We start from the raw sequence: 16608 nt of genomic DNA, 5'->3' as shown, positions 1-16608 counted from the left end.
TGACTAAAAGGAGTCACCATTTTCTCTTTCAAACTATAGGCAAGCTTCAGTAAATCTGTGAAAGCTGACCCTTGGAGGCACCTATGTTACAATCACTGGTTGTCAATCAGATCCTTTTTCTCACATTAAATCAGAAATCCTTACCTTGAGAGCAACACCTTAATGTGTTTAATGCGCTCCACAACATTACTGGAACAAATATCTATATAGGTTCGACATGGGATTCAGCAGAAATAATACACCCACATTCGACTGCATTTGTGAACTTTCTCCTTGTGAACAGCAGATGCTAATGGGCTTTCTTTTATTAGCAATATGTTTACGGAGGAAGAGAGGTGAGAATGGCATGAAGGTTCACACAATACTTTCAAGCCTGAAGTAATGCATATGGAGCTCTGGATTATCAGAAATCTATAGCCAAAAAAGACTTTCATTACTGAGATATTACAATGAGGGCTTTTCAGCATAAGGGCATCATTCTGTGAAATCCATTAAAAATAAATAAACAAAAAGGAACCTTTTTTTTAAAAAAGCAAACTGATCCAGCAAAACAAATGAGCCATATCAAAGGTTAAATCTTTCTTTGGTAACAGTCTCCATATTTTTAAAGAAGAAAAAGAATTAGTTTGGGGAAGGAAAGAAAAATATTGTTGTTTTTGCTAATAGCACCCAGCTTCTTCCCCTCCTTTCAGCACCAGTTTTTCTTCTTCATCAAGCGCCCTTGGCAGCATAAACCTCTTTTCCCATTATGCACCCCTTCACCCTGTATTACTATCCCCAGCTGCACTGGTCCTGGGGGGAGGGGTTCAGAGCAAGCACTGAGGCACTAGTCTAGGAGACAAGACCCAGCAGAGACAGTCCTGCTTCCTTCATCCAAGGCTAGGGGTGGGATTGAGGGAGGGGAGGGGAAGAAAAGCATGGGACTCAGGCTATAGTGCCTATCTTTTATACACTATATGCTAGGGGAGTGAATCTCATCTTGCATAGACATACCTGTGCTAGCTCTTCCTGAGTTAGTGTGTTAAAACAATAGTGTAGCAGTGTATGGGCAGCAATAAGCAGCAGCAAGAGTTACCTGTGCCAGGTATGTATGCAGGGGCTCTTGCGGAATAGCTAGCCCATGCTTCTCCTCACTGCTGACAGCCCTACCACTGCTATACTATTTTAAATGGGCTAGCTCTAAAGCTAGCGTGAGACTGTCGATGTGAGCTGGAACATATACCCTTAACTTGCTGGAGACATTGCCAAAAAGAGGAAGAGGAAGCCCAGTGAAAAATCCTATGTCAGGAGTTAGGGCTAGTGCCAATCCTCAAATCCTCCTAACAGGCCAGTGATCACCAGCTCTGGCAGGACTTCAGGAAGGCAGCAGGAGTCTCTGTGTGCATTCCCCCACCACACACACTCATCTGCTGGCCTGTGCCTTTCCCCCCTGAATATCCTCCTGTGCCGCCTGCCACCCTCAGGCAATTTAAAAACCTCTGGGGCCTCCGCCACCATCACCGGCAGGATAGTGAGCCTAGAGCAGCTTCTGGCTGCTAGCGCCATGCCACTGCCAGGATGTCCCTATGGCCTGAGTGAGGTGTGTACAGGGCTGTTCTGTAGTTAGAGGCATTTGCACAGGGCCTGGTGCTTTGGGGGGCCCTGCGGTGGCTGCCCCAACCAACCTAGGGATGGAATGGTCCCCCATAATCACCACTGGGTCCTTCGTGGGCTGGGGCCTGCATCATATTTCTCCTGATAGTCCTGCAGAGTAAGATAATTATGAGGCTGCTTCCTTACCAACAGAATCTTCGAATAAATTCTGAAGGAAGAAATCTTCAGTTACCAATGAGTGAGCTGGACAGTGTATTACTTTCAGATCCTAGACTGAGAGGGTTTGGCAGGCAGTCAATCTACATCAACCATATCCTGACTAGGAGACATTGCTTCAAAGGATGAGGATTGCTTCCATGACAATTTGGAACTTGATCTTCCACTGGGAGTTTTCCCATTGACAATACTGGCAGCACATCCTCGGACTCCATTCTAGCAAAGCACATCAACACATGAGTAATCTCAAGAAGGTGAATAATTGATTTCTCTTGGCTGATAAGTTATAACGCAGTGAGGGGTTGACTTTAGCAGAAAGATAGTTAATAAGTTCCAGAAGTTGTGGCTTCTTTTTTTTTTTAATGTGTCACATTATAATGTAACTCAAATTCAGAACACCAAATAAATAATAAATAAATTAACAAAAACATACGCTAATTAAAACAAATCAATTGGTGGCCTTTGTGCTGAGCTTGTCAATCAGAGTATCCATTTTTTTCCAGCTGTGGTGATATCATTTGAGCTAGATTCCTGACTGCACAATGAAGCAACTAAGACCATTGAATTCACAGGAGTTTTGAGATCCAGGATCAATCTTTTCACAAGCCAAAATTCATAATTCAGTAAGAAACAAATATTTCCTAGAGAACCTTATTTATTAATGAATAAACTAAATAATATAAGATAGTTGGGCTATTCAGTGAGGACTGTAGGGTAAACTGAGGCAGCCCTAAATGTGCTAGTAGGCCTCTAAACAGCATAACTCCATTCTAGTATTAAGGCCTGGGAACACCACAGTCAGGATAAGAGCTGCAGACAGTAAAAGACCCTGGGCACCATAGCAACCACGTTCTAAAACACTCGGACAGGGTCTCAGTTGGTAACATAACACATTTTGCTTAAGATAACATTCATAAAATCTGCTTAAACTGTCTTGCTTCACTCCTAGATAATAAGCCTGAGAACCAAGTGCTGCACCAACTCAAGGCCATACCCGCCTGCTATAGCAACATCATCATCTATGCAGACTAAAATGTTATTACTGTTTTGCTGACATGTTTTGGAATTTGAACAATAACCACCTGTATATTAATTAACGAGCTGTTACTTTGCAATGGGCGGAGATATTATGTAATCTTTAGTAGTTCTATTGGCTTATGTGCTCATTTCGTCTTGCTGCTAGACCTATCAAATCATTTTTCCTCCGTCCACCTGCTGACTATATAACCTATTGTATAGTGTTAATTAACCAGTGTTCACCAGGGTAACCCCTGCGTGTCACTCCATCAGCTGATGTATAATAAATCCTCCGCTTGTTTTCACCTGCATCCAGAGTGTCCTGGCTTATTTCCAACAGGGTACATCTACACTACAGAGCAAGATTGAAGGGTCAATTTTACAGGGTTTGAATTAGCAGTCAAATTAAGACAGCTAATTCAAAGTGAAAGAGGCACTCCAGTGGATGCTGGTAACCCTGCTTTCACAAGGAGTAAGGAAGTCGAAGGAAGAGTGTTCTTCCTTCGACTTTCTGCAGCGTAGACAGTGCCAAAAGCCGAGTTAAATTACTTCGAGTTCAGCTACGCAATTAATGTAGCTGAAGTTGCATATCTTAATTTGACTTTGTCCTGTATTGTAGACATACTCTGAGGTTATTTCATGCTATTAACAGAAACCCCGGTAATATGCTTACCTGTGTCAAATAACATTTTATGCAATCTTATATCTTTTTTTCCCAAGCATGAAGATAGCTACTGCTGTTTGTTCTGCAGAAAACAGGTATGTGGCTTCACAAGAAAAGAGGGCATAAGGAAGTTAGAAGGAGGAATGTGAAACCAATGTGTAACCACATATCAAACAATTAGAAAAACTGCAAAAAGTAGGCCATGCAAATTACTGCAGCCCTAGGGCTGGAATTCTTTTGATCAAGATGGGTAAGTGCTCTAGTAATTTAGTAACTCATATAACATGCTCATATACTGATTAGTGTTGCCCTTGTTTCATTCTGTTTGTGAATGTTATATAATATTACATTTTGTCATGAAAATAATGTTTAAAGGCAAGTGGATTCCATTATTTCAGAGGTAAGAGATTTTGGTTTCTCCTTCTCCCTTCTGATTCCTGTTTACTCAAGCAACAATAATTATTGGCCAGATTATTCCATTTGAGAGGTCTTTATCATACCATCAGATCCTTGGACATGTTCAGAATGAGGCAAAAGGCATGGCTGAGATTTCAGTGAGGAGTGTTTACCCAAATGCTGTAAAAGTGGAGCCCGAAGCAGTAACACCTAGCTGATTGCCCAAAGCATAGCTGTCAGATGAGATATCCCAATTATGCAATGCAAAGATATAGTGACAGATATTAGATAATATTAGTCAGGAGCATTCTTGCAGATAGTATGAATGTGTCAGAGTGGGTTATGCAGTTCTGAGTGCCAGTAGGGAGAATAATCTATAACAAGTGGTCATATAAACAAGGTATGAGAAGATATGAACTTCCAACTTGGACAAATGTGCAGTGTGGAGAAATTGCTGCTTTGTACTATATGTAAGCTTTTCACAGTAGAGTGCATATATTCCTGTCATCTCTAATCAAGCTGTCATTGTTGGACTAGTTGGATGCTGTTAAATGGTATATACACAATATAAAAAAAGGCAAAGATTACAGAAAAGGGCAAAGTAGTAATATCCAGAACAGACATCCAACTCCATCAGAGACAAAAGGCCCCTTGTACACTAATATAAATCTGAACAGTAAACATCCCACAAAGCCCAACACATCTTGCCATTATGACTTCAATGGGACACATATCACAAATGTAGTATTTTCAGTTTGTCACCAATCCATTCTACAGCGACAGATTTTCTGCCAAGACAAAATGACCTCACAATGGCAAAATGATAGAGTCTCATGCTTGCAGGATTAAAAGCGCAATTGAAAGCTTAAACCACTTTAGATTACTTATTCATTTGTTATGGCTTAGGAAGAAAGAATGCTAAGTTAGGGACTAGATGCTGATGGCATCTCCTTTGGGAGAGCCCCAAGCCTATTTTTTTTTCTACAAGTGCAAGAAAAGATAGGATAAAACATGTGCAGCATATTTCACCTTTCTCCCACAACCCACTTAGCTCAAGATGAGAATATATTATCACAAAAGGCATCTTTAAACATTAAAGTGACTTTATGTCTCTGTTTTTTGTATGATGTCCACATGTTCTCTAAAATCATAGGACCTGAAATGACCTAGTTTTTCATCTCATTATCCAAAATGTATGAGGCTTCTTTATAACTACAAAATGATTCTTCAAAATATATTTATTCTGTATTTCTCAAGTAAAATTCACTTTGTTTACCAGGAACAAACATGCCTGTGGAATGAGAATTCAATGTGATGAATGATGTTTGGGGTGAAGAGAAAAGTCAAATGAGCGTAAATACTCTCAAAACTGTTCTTTCACTCAATGAATGGTCATGACTCTTGATCAGTGTTTCATAGAATACTGAGAGTACATCTAGACTGCATTGCTATTTTGGGATACCAGAAGTATCTTGAAATAGCAACACGATGTCTTTAAAAGCGTCCACTATTTCCCGAAATAGCAGGCGCGCTATTCCGGTATCTCTGTAACCCTCACTCCATGAGGATTAGGCATTTGTCAGAATAGTGCCTTATTTTGTAATTTGGCACTGTCTATACAGTGCCAAATTTCACGATAAGCTCTTTCGACTTAGACTTGGAATAAGCTACACAATTTGCACAGCACAAATTGCGTTGCTTATTCCGACAGAAGAGTTCTGTCTAGACTCACCCTAAGTTACTGGAGGGAAAAATTTCACTCTATGGGTGTATCTAGACAGCACCCTTCTGTTGGAATAAGTTTTTCTGAGTCTCGATTTATTCCGAGTGTAAATTGAAAAAGCTTATTTTGAAATTTGGTGCTGTGTACACAGCTAATTTTGGCATCTACACAGTGCCAAATTTCAAAATAAGTCACTATTCCAACAAATCCTTTAATCCTCATGGAACAAGAGTTACAGGGACACCAGAATAGTGTGCCAGCTATTTTGGGAAATAGAGGGCGCTTTTAAAGTTGCGGCATTGCTATTTCGGGATACTTTCTGTATACCAAAATAGCAACACAGTCTAGACAAACCCTTGAAACATGCATATTGAGCTGGAGTTGAGCTGGAAGCACACAGTAGTGAGGTCACAAAGTTCTTCTGTACAAGGATTTTGTAAACCCTAAAACTGTCATACAAATGTCACAGTTTTTATTTTGAAAATCTAGTCAACTTTTTGCATTATACACTCTTTTACAGAGAATGTGTCATGATGCAAACCCAATTTTGTTCTCTGTTACCTGGGCCTAACTCCCACTGAAACTTAGAAGTTCTTGGGTGAGTTTTGACCTATTGCTGTCCATACAGCCATTTATTGCACAGCAAACTAATATGCTGTAAATTGACACCCTGCCTCACTGCATAATAAGTCTTCCTGTAGACACACATTAGGACTTCCTTTCATCTGCCAAAATTCTCCCACTCCCACAGTGAGAGATACTCTCATGCTAGTCAATGCAGTTGTGTGCGCTACATACTGTAGAATTTGGTCAATACACTCCAGGAGTGCAAATGAGGAAACTCCCCTTGGAATATTGTATATAATTATGAGAGTGTAGCATGTCACACCTCACCTACCTTTTACACAATACAGAACAATGTCTGAGACCTTCTTTACTATAAATACCTATGCATAGTTTACCTAGGCTACGTCTACACTGGCGTGATTTTGCGCAAATACTTTTAACGCAAGAGTTTTTGCGTTAAAGTATTTGAGCAAGAGAGTGTGTACACTGGCATGTGCCTTTGCACAAGAGATGTTCTTTTGCGCAAAAGCATTCGTGCCAGGGTAGATGCTCTCTTGTGCAAGGAAGCTCCGATTGCCATTTTAGCCATCGGGCTTTCTTGCGCAAGAAATTAACGTTGCCTGTCTACACTGGCCTCTTGCGCAAGAACAGTTGTGCAAGAGGGCTTATCCCTGAGCAGGAGCATCAGAATATTTGCGCAAGAAGCACTGATTTTATATATTAGAACATCAGTGTTCTTGCGCAAATACTCACAGCCAGTGTAGACAGGTGGAAAGATTTTGCGCAAAAGCATCTGCTTTTGCGCAAAATCTTGCCAATGTAGACACAGCCCTAGAGTTTTAATCCCTCCACTAGTACATAGTGGCATCACTGTCACCTTACACACTGTGTCTCAACTTTCCAACCAGTTCTCCAAAGATAAGGAGGAATCTGTATTCAAGAGACTCCAGGTAAGACACGCACCCCTCATAAGACTCTCCTAACCTTCTATTATCCTCTTTCTATTTTTCCTCTGAGCAAGACCTTCATGTTCCTTTTTATACAACTTCCCTGATAATGGGCTAATTGGTTCACTGACTTAATTGCCTCAATTTGCCCTGATAATCAGGTACACCTCTGTCCAATTAGTTCTTCTCTAGGGGAACCTAATTAGTACTAATAGTGACCAGAGTGGTGGCTCAGGTGATAGCCTTCAGTACACTGACACAGGAATATTTCAAACTGTCAGGAGGCTGGTGGCTAGAGGTATTGCACCAACAAAGTTGCAAAAGCAGAGAGTGAATCACCAGGAAACGTGACTAAGCGAGATCACAGGCAGGGAACCACTCCAGCGTCCCAGCTCGCAAATCTCCCGCTCCCAGCCCCAGCAGCCAGAGTGGGGTGCCAGCTGGCAGTCCCGCATTGGGGCCTAGTAGGGTTGGGGAAGGCCTCCATCTGTGACAGGCCACGGTTGGGGGGCTGCTCCCAGGGAACCAGGCAACCAGTTAACCGGTTACCCATTCGCATCTCTAATCAGAACTACTCAACTTTTGTCTGTTAGTTTTAACAGTGCTGGTTCATTAAACTGTTCTGTTTTTCCTTTTTAAAGCATTGTCACAGAGCAAATAACATTATGCCCAACATATTGGTGGTGTTCCCCTCTTGTGACTAGAAACCCAAATAAATCTAGAATCTGTCTTATTTTTTGCTTTACATGCCTCTCTGCTACATTTGAAACTATTCACAATTTGACTGTGTATCTACTAAAGATGGCCCTGAGACATACAATTTGCATCTTGAGCTGCTTTTTGAACTCCTCAGTTTATTCAGACCCTGTCAATGGGCAATCTGTCAAGAGCTACCTGTTTCTGTGAACTTGTGTAAGGTACTTACAATGGAGATGATTATGGTATAAATGATTAGATTAGATTAGATTAAGATAAATCAGATTCTAGATACAGGGCTAGAAATGATAGGTTCCTCCTTTCCACTGGGGTCCACCAGCACTTGAGTCTGTGCCTTGATGTGCCTGAGATATTGGGCTTTATAGCATTCTGATTATTAGGAATGTTATGATTCTCTTTGGCTATGTCTTGACTATGGGGTTTTCCTGGGATACGGGAGGTATCCCAGAAAAACTCCACCATGTCCAGGGAACACATCTGCTCTTCCACTTTTTTTTTGCAGAAGAGCAGAAGACAGGGCTCTTTCAGAAGCCCTGTCTTCCTCCTTCCATGAGGAAGAAGGGCTCTTCTGAAAGAGGAGGAATTTCCAAAGTTTGTCCCAGTATAGATGGGACAAATATTGGAAATGCCTCTTCCGAAAAAAAAATTGGAAAAAAGGAACACAAAATGTGGAGCATACCATTTTGCATACCCTTTTCCGATAGATCAGTGTATTCTAGACATAGCCTTTGGAACATCTATTCCAGTGGTGGAAAGTTCTTGTTCTAAATTTTATTCTAAGAAATGAGTCCATGCATATTTAGTCCAAAGCTTATCGATGCTACAAACTGAATAATTTTTATCCTGGATTTAATTTTGAGGAGGAAATTTCCCATTTAAGGAAAAGATGAAAACATTTTAAGGCAGGTTTTTCTTTGTTTTGTTTTATTTAATAAACTATTGGAAGTTGTTCAAAGCAGCTTTGTTTGAAAAGTTAAAAGTGGACTCAGCTGCATAGATTAACAGTCTGAGTATAGATGAGGGGGTCAAAGATGCATGATAAAAGCGATTTACCATATGTTGTTAATGTATGTATTTTGGGTCTGTATGAATGCATATACTCTTTCTCTCTCTCACATGTATCCAAAATATTGCTCTGTTTTGCTAGTGCAACCCCACTGACTTCACTGAAATTGCACGGTGTAACCAAGAACGATTTTGGCTTTATATTATTATGATCTACAGACTTTGAGGTTTTTCTGTCTTTATCTTAATTTGCCAGTTCCTTGTAGTGTTGTCTCCTTATTGTCAGAAGAACAGTTTTCCACACTACTGAAGAACATTAAGCAGTGTTTATGGGGTTAGGGTCATTATCAACCCCAAAGTATTAGGAAATTAATTGGCTGTTGGGCTGTCCTTAGGATTTATAGGTCCTACACAATACTATTAAACTGGTACTCCTATGCTCAACAGAAACCTGGGGTGGAGGGTGGATGATTATTTAGAGATGTGATTCTATAGTCTTCAGCAATACACTAATGAACTATTTTTAAAGGGGATTTTTAACGCAGATCCTGTAGACTAACACAATAAGGTCAGAGACTGACAGGTGTTGCCAAATGCCTGTTCAATAGCTTCATTACCACTTGAATGGCTCTTTCACAGGTTCAATGTTCTGCTAATAGGTTTGGCAGGCTTTTTCACTTTTAAGTTAACTACATCATCTCTGGAAGAAGCAGAGCCGCATAACAGGGAGAGGAAGGTGAGGTGTGGACATTAAGACCCAGTGGTATCCCAAATTTTCAGGTGACCTATGCAGTTGTCTATTCTATGTATGGGTAACAACAGCCCTGGCTGGCTATGAAGCAGAATGTGTGATGTGTTCCTTTAAGAGGGGTTTTTAATTCCGTGTTCCAAGGAACTTTGGAAGGCATGGTGCTTTCTTAAGTATGATGCCTTTCAAGTGCTTCTGTTGGTGTGGTGTGGCTCAAACCTGCCCCTGACATTAGGTTTGCCTCTACAAGGCAGAACTGAGTGCTGAATAAGGATTTAGCTGGATTTAGCAGTGTGTATTTTAGAGCATTTATTGATTTTACCATTTTAGCTAATTCAGAAACAGAACAATGCCTGTTGTGAAGTTTGCACTCATTTCAGATGTTATGACCACAGGCGTTAGTATAACTGGATGAAATTTTAGGTCTGTCTTGTCCACTGTCTAATTTTCAAAGGCTGCTGGTATTGAATGGTTCTGAAAGTGGAAAAATAAAATTCATTACGGTGAGACGAGAAATTTCTGCCTGATCTTGAGGCAATCTGTTTACAACTGGTCGAATGGGGATATAGGCAGGCGTGTACAGTATAATACAGCACACAACTTTCTGGGAGATCATTATGTTTAATTATTCAGTTGCTAGATCTCTGTAACTAGCTGTACTCACTGTTGGGAATCATTTATGTGTGATGGCCAGTTTAGTTTAGTGTGGGCGAAGGGGGCTTGGGTGACCAGAATGTGTGTACATATTTCAAATAGCTAGCTATATCCTTACTCTCAGACTTGCAGTTTCTTGCATCATATCTTTGGCTTCCATAGTTGCAATGCTATTATTGCTTCTAAAATGTTTTGCTCTTTAAAAATAAATAATACAGTCCAACTAAATTACTAGTCTCTGGGATTGTTTTTGGCTGTGATGGCCTCCTGTAGCAATTTGAGAGCTTTTCTGATATTCTTCTAAGACTATATTGATTCACCCTCAAAATGCTCATACACTGCTGAGAGTCAAGAAACTGAGAGTCAAGAAATGTTAGTTCTATTCTCAGCTCTTCCAATAAACTGCTGTGTGACATCGGGCAAGTCATTTCAACTCCATGTCTCTGTTTTTGCCTCTTGCATTTTTGTCTTTTACAGGGTTAGGGCTTTAGATTTTACTTCTTTGGGGCAATGACTGTCTTTTACTTTATTTTTATGTTGCACCTAATGTATGTGTGTATGAGTTTGTGCATCTGTCTGTCTGTCCGTAAGTCCGTCTGTCCATCAATGAGCCCATATGTTCTAGAACACCTTCTAAATGGTAAAAGTTAGGACCACCAAATTTGGTATACAGCTTTCTACTATTCTAACTCAAATCAAGGTCAGAGTTTGGTTCTGCCAGGAAAACAGGATGTGCCTAGAATAGGATTCTTTTCCATATCATGGAAATGTTGGGGGCTGATAGAGCAGGCTGGGGCAAAATATGATCCACGGGCTGGATTTAGCCCGCCAAGCCACCATATCCGACCTCTGGACGCAGCAGAGCCCCACTTGCACACCGCTCAGAAAAGCTGCTGCTGGGCATTTTTCTTTCAAAATTGTGATCTCAGAGCGGAGAGAGGAAGGCTTCAGGTACTGCTCCCACCCCCAGTACAACCCCATTGGTGTTTCTCTCCAGAATGGGAGCTGCCAGTTTGAATAACAGGTAGCACATGAAGAACCATGCCCTTTTCCGGAGGACTTCTTATTCCTACTTTCCGGGGAATCGCGTCTAGACTGGCACTTTTCTCCGGCTTATCCCCAAACCAGAAAAAAGCGGCAGCCATGTAAATGCAAATGCCGCGGGGGATATTTAAATCCCCCGTCGATTTGCAATTCCGAAGTGTCTAATCTGCATCCCTTTTCCGGAAAAGGGGTGCAGTGTAGACACAGTCTATGTGTTTTGTCAGAAGAGGCAATGCAAATGAAGTGCTGATTAGCATTTTCTCATGCTTCTGAAAAAGGGCAGATATAGTGCCCATCTATAAAAAGGGAAATAAGAACAACCCAGGAAACTACAGACCAGTTAGTTTAACTTCTGTGCCAGGGAAGATAATGGAGCAAGTAATTAAGGAAATCATCTGTAAACACTTGGAAAGTGGCAAGGTGATAGGGAACAGTCAGCATGGATTTGTAAAGAACTAATCTTCTCAAACCAATCTGATAGCTTTCTTTAATAGGATAATGAGTCTTGTGGATAAGGGAGAAGTAGTGGATGTGGTATACCTAGACTTTAGTAAAGCGTTTGATATGGTCTCACATTATATTCTTATCAATAAACTAGGTAAATACAACTTAGATGGAGCTACTATAAGGTGGGTACATAACTGGCTGGATAATCGTACTCAGAGAGTAGTTATTAATGGTTCACAATCCTGCTGGAAAGACATTACAAGTGGGGTTCTGCAGGGGTCTGTTTTGGGACCAGCTCTGTTCAATATCTTCATCAACGATTTAGATATTGGTATAGAAAGTACGCATATTAAGTTTGCAGATGATACCAAGCTGGGAGGGGTTGCGACTAATCTGGAGGATAGGCTCATAATTCAAAAAGACCTGGACTAATTGGAGAAATGGTCTGAGGTAAATAGGATGAAGTTTAATAAAGACAAATGCAAAGTGCTCCACTTAGGAAGGACCAATCAGTTTCATACATACAGAATGGGAAGCGACTGTCTGGGAAGGAGTACGGCAGAAATGGATCTAGGGGTTATAGTGGACCAGAAGCTGAATATGAGTCAGCAGTGTGATGCTCTTGCAAAGAAAGAAAACATGATTCTGGGATGCATTAACAGGTGTGTTGTGAGCAAGACACGAGAAGTCATTCTTCCGCTTTACTCTCCGCTGGTTAGGCCTCAGTTGGAGTATTGTGTCCAGTTCTGGGCACCGCATTTCAAGAAAGATGTGGAGAAATTGGAGAGGGTCCAGAGAAGAGCAACGAGAATGATTAAAGGTCTAGAGAACATGACCTATGAGGGAAGGCTGAAGGAATTAGGTTTGTTCCTAACTGTTTGTTCCTTACTGTCAATGTAGTCAAACACTGGAATAAATTGCCCAGGGAGGTTATGGAATCTCCATCTGTGGAGATATTTAAGAGTAGGTTAGATAAATGTCTATCAGGGATGGACAGTATTTGGTCCTGCCATGAGGGCAGGGGACTGTACTCGATGACCTCTCAAGGTCCCTTCCAGTCCTAGTATTCTATGATTCTATGATTCTATGCTTCATTTGGACATGTCTGTTTTGCACAAAAATCCTGGAGAGGTATAAGGATCCTGCACAAAAAGGGATTTTGTGCAAAATGGACACATCCACACAGCATGTTTTTGCGCAAAAACCTCTTGAGCAAAAACGGATTGGAATAGATTATGCAAATAAAGTACGAGAAAATGCTAATAAGCGCTTTGTTTGCATTGCCTCTTCCGACAAAACATGTAGTGTAGACATAGGGTGACACTAAACCTATTTTATAAACTGACAGAACAGGTTATTTAATCCTCTAATTGAATGTGATTAAAACATTGAACCATTTTTTCCCAAACTTGGCTTAACTTTCTTTTGTCAATGAGGACTATGCTTGTGCCAACTTTCAATTTTTTATTTCTCCTTTTTTTAAGTTAAATGAGTTGAACTAAAATGCCACAGTGTGAAAGACAATTAATAAATATTTTTAACTAAAAAATAACTAAGTTGATTGATTTCAAGCCTTGTCTAAGAAAAACCACCCTTAGGCTGATACCAATCAGGGTAAATTTCAGTCCTAACAGATGTTACTAAAAAGAGGGGCTTAGATACAAAACAATTTCTCAACCTCTGCCATGAAGTAAACACTACTGGGAACATTTGTACCCATATTTTGCTTTGTCACTTCTATAGAATATTTTGTTTTAGGTTACAAATTAAGTTCTACATGAGCCTTGCAGTATTGCCACAAAAATTTGCCAGTTTAAGGTAAAAAACCAAACAAACCATACTTTGCCAGAATAATGATAGTAATAAAAACATTAATGACATTTTATTTGCTTATAAAAATACTGGTTGGGTTGAAGCAGATTTTTAGAAGCCTGATCTTTTGTTTGTTCTAGATGAAATCTGAAGCTGATATTTGGTGGAAGTGCCTTTCTTTTTTCCTCCATCTGATGGGTACATATACAACACTTTAACTGTGGATGCTCACTGAAACCCACCACAGCATTCCCTGTCTATTTTTGGCAGGTCGATGGATGCAGGAATTGATGCTTGCATAAATGCGGAACCTATTTGGCAGTAATGAGTGTGTGGCACCTCTGCACGGATCATTAGCTGTGGTTTGCAACCAATTCACTCCCCCTTCCAGATGGAGATTTCCACCTTTCTTTGTCAAGTAGTGCAACTCGTAAAATGCTTTCGGTACGGGGAGAACGGGGGAGGAGGGAGCACAAAGATCCCCAATTACATAGGAAGGAAACTGAATGGTGTGTGTTCCCCCCAGAGAGGGAGGTGCAGCTGCTAAAGCGGCAACAGTGCCTTCCCAGGCTATCATTTCAGATAGGTCTCTTTGTGTGGGAGAAAGAAATTAATGATGAGAGCCCACGAGGATAACGCGCTAGGGGAGAGCTATTGGGAGGGATCTGAGAACAACATAAGGAAAGGCAGCGGGCAAAGTGGATTCATTTGGCCTGGTGCTGCTCAGACTTGCATACGCCGCTTTTACATGAGGCGAGCCCCCTAGTGATTTCAATAGTTACGTCGCATTTCCGCCGGAGTAGCTGGGAAAGAATCAGACCCAGTATGTGGACGGAGCCGAGCGGGCGTTTGCTGGCGCGTGTGTGTAAACCCTCCCCCGCGTGTGCGGGCGGCACTGACCGAGCGCGTTCTGGAGTCTCCGTCGGGGGCAGGGCCGGTGGGGAGTTCCACGGGGGAATCAGGTGCGTGTTAGACCTCGTGGTTGCGGGGCCGTGTGCGTGCGGGTGCAATTCCCTTGGTAAGGAGGGCCGGACAGCGGTGAACCCAGGGAGATCGGCATGGGCGGATTTGGGGGGGTCTTGTATCTCTCTCTGTGGTGCACCTCTGTGTGTGTGTGTGTGTGTGTGTGGGGTGCATCTCTGTTGGCGGGTGTGTGTGTGTGTGTGCGTTAGATTCCAAAGCGGTGTCAATACGGGCGTGAGCGCGCGCGTCCGTCTCCATGCAGGCGTGAGTGGGCTGGAGTCGATACGTGCAATGAGGGGCTCAGCCCATATTTGTGGGGGGAGGATGGAATGGGGGAGGCTCGGCCTGGGGGGAAGTGAGCAGGAGCAGCAGCAGCAGCAGCAGCAGGTCTCCCTGCTCGGTGTGTGCGGGCGGGGGAGGAGGAGCAGGGGAAGGGCTGGGTGGCGCTGATCCGTGCGAGCCGCGGCTTGCGGTTGGCTCCATCTGCCTGGTACCCGGAGAGGAAGGAGGCTGGAGGTAGGGATGGGCGGGAGGAGGAGGGAGCAGCGGCATTAGCGTTGCAGGCGTATCAGCTGCGGCGGCTGGTGCTGGACTGTGGCGCGTCTTCGCGGGGGCTGACACCTAACACACACACCCTGACATACACACACACACACACACACACCCTGACACACACACACACACACACACCCTGACATACATACATACACACCCTCACATACACACACACACAGCCGCGCGCGCACCCGCCCCTGTCCCGGCGCTGTGGGGACACGGCGCGAGCCGGGCGCTGAGCTCTCCCGCCGCCCCGCCTGGCCATGAGCAGCACATGTGGGATCTAAAACCTGCCCTGGCTCCTGCTCGGGGGAGCATGATCTGTGCCCGCACCGGCATCCTCCAGGTAGGGGGCTGCTGCCTCTTCCTCCTTCTCCCCTGCTTGCGACGGGATGGGCTCTGCTTCCCTCCGCCCCGCGGGAGGGGGGAGGCGCTGGACGCCCTTGCGGAGACTGAATTTTACTCCTGACATGGGGGGGAAAGGGGACGTGTAGTTCCTCACTCCCCCCCCCCCCCAGCCCGGCATGTTGTCTCTGCAAAGCGTGCTGTGTGGGGTGAGATGCACACCCTGCCTGCTGGTAAATGCTCTCTGTAAAAAGGCAGCAGTAGCGTTCATAGAGCTGGCATGGGCTTGGGAAGGGTCGGCTAAGAAAGGACCCGGTTGTCTAAGCAGTGGGCCTTCTGGCAAATGGTCCATGCTACCAACTATCCTAGCCTGCAGGGACTGGCAGGTCATACAACAAAGAATCCCCCCTCCCGGCAGTTTGTTTTGTTTGCCTTAGACAGGTGAAGATGATTGGTTGGAGGGGTAGGATGGCTAATGTGTGGCTTTGCCTCATCCATTGGACACAGGACTCAAGATACAGTGGCAGGGGTTCAGTTGTGTGTTCCTGTTGGATTCAGAGCAGCTTTCAGTCCTACCACTGCCTTGAGGTTGCCTAATGTGGGAGGGGAAATGGAAATCCATAGGTCTATGTTGTGTTTTGATGGGGGATGGAGAGGAAGGTGGTGTAGGTCTTGTTCTCAGGACAGCGTATAGGATGTGTTTGATTATTTGCTTAACCATTGGCCTGCTATCTGAATTTCACTAGCAAGCAAATAATGTAGAATTTTTACTGATGTCATGTCACTCATAGTTGGTCTCATGTTGAACATGCATACATAGAGGTTTCAGTGAAGAATCCTATACTGGATTTTTTTACTAGTGTTATCTGGGCTTTATGTTCTTTCAGACCTTGACTCCATGATAATGCAGCATATTTTTAAGCATAAAGTGTTTGCTTTTTTTTTTCCTCTGTGGTGATCTCAGCTAATGTTATAATTTCATATTTTGGTTACATTTTTATTACATCATAACATCTTTTATCAATTGTCATAGGTGGTTGAATTGTCACAACTTATTTTAAGTATGCTAAGATCAATGGCATAGCCATACATAATATAGCTTTTAAAACTATCAGAGACTGCGTGTATCAGTTAGCATAGCATGTATATGTACAGTTAATTTGGTGTCAATGTGCACTACAGCCAATGTAATGAC

General features: G+C 42.7%; 1 protein-coding gene across 3 annotated transcripts in view; it reads left to right on the top strand.

Annotated features, from left to right (window-relative positions):
- Positions 1 to 14361: 14361 nt before the first annotated feature.
- Positions 14362 to 16608, top strand: part of HECW1 (HECT, C2 and WW domain containing E3 ubiquitin protein ligase 1) — a 346449-nt gene continuing 344202 nt past the window's right edge. For 2 of the 3 annotated variants that reach the window (XM_006124096.4, XM_014574083.3), the window contains exon 1: positions 15067 to 15414. The gene's annotated coding sequence lies outside the window, so the exon portion shown is untranslated. Of the gene's footprint in view, positions 14513 to 15066; positions 15415 to 16608 lie in introns of those variants that run through there. The other variant, XM_075921722.1, reaches the window with a different exon arrangement.

The sequence above is a fragment of the Pelodiscus sinensis genome, chromosome 2 (genome assembly GCF_049634645.1).
Source record: "Pelodiscus sinensis isolate JC-2024 chromosome 2, ASM4963464v1, whole genome shotgun sequence".
In the NCBI taxonomy this organism is placed as follows: Eukaryota; Metazoa; Chordata; order Testudines; family Trionychidae; genus Pelodiscus; species Pelodiscus sinensis.
Note: the sequence above shows the minus strand (reverse complement) of the source record. Positions and strands in the feature narration are given on the sequence as shown.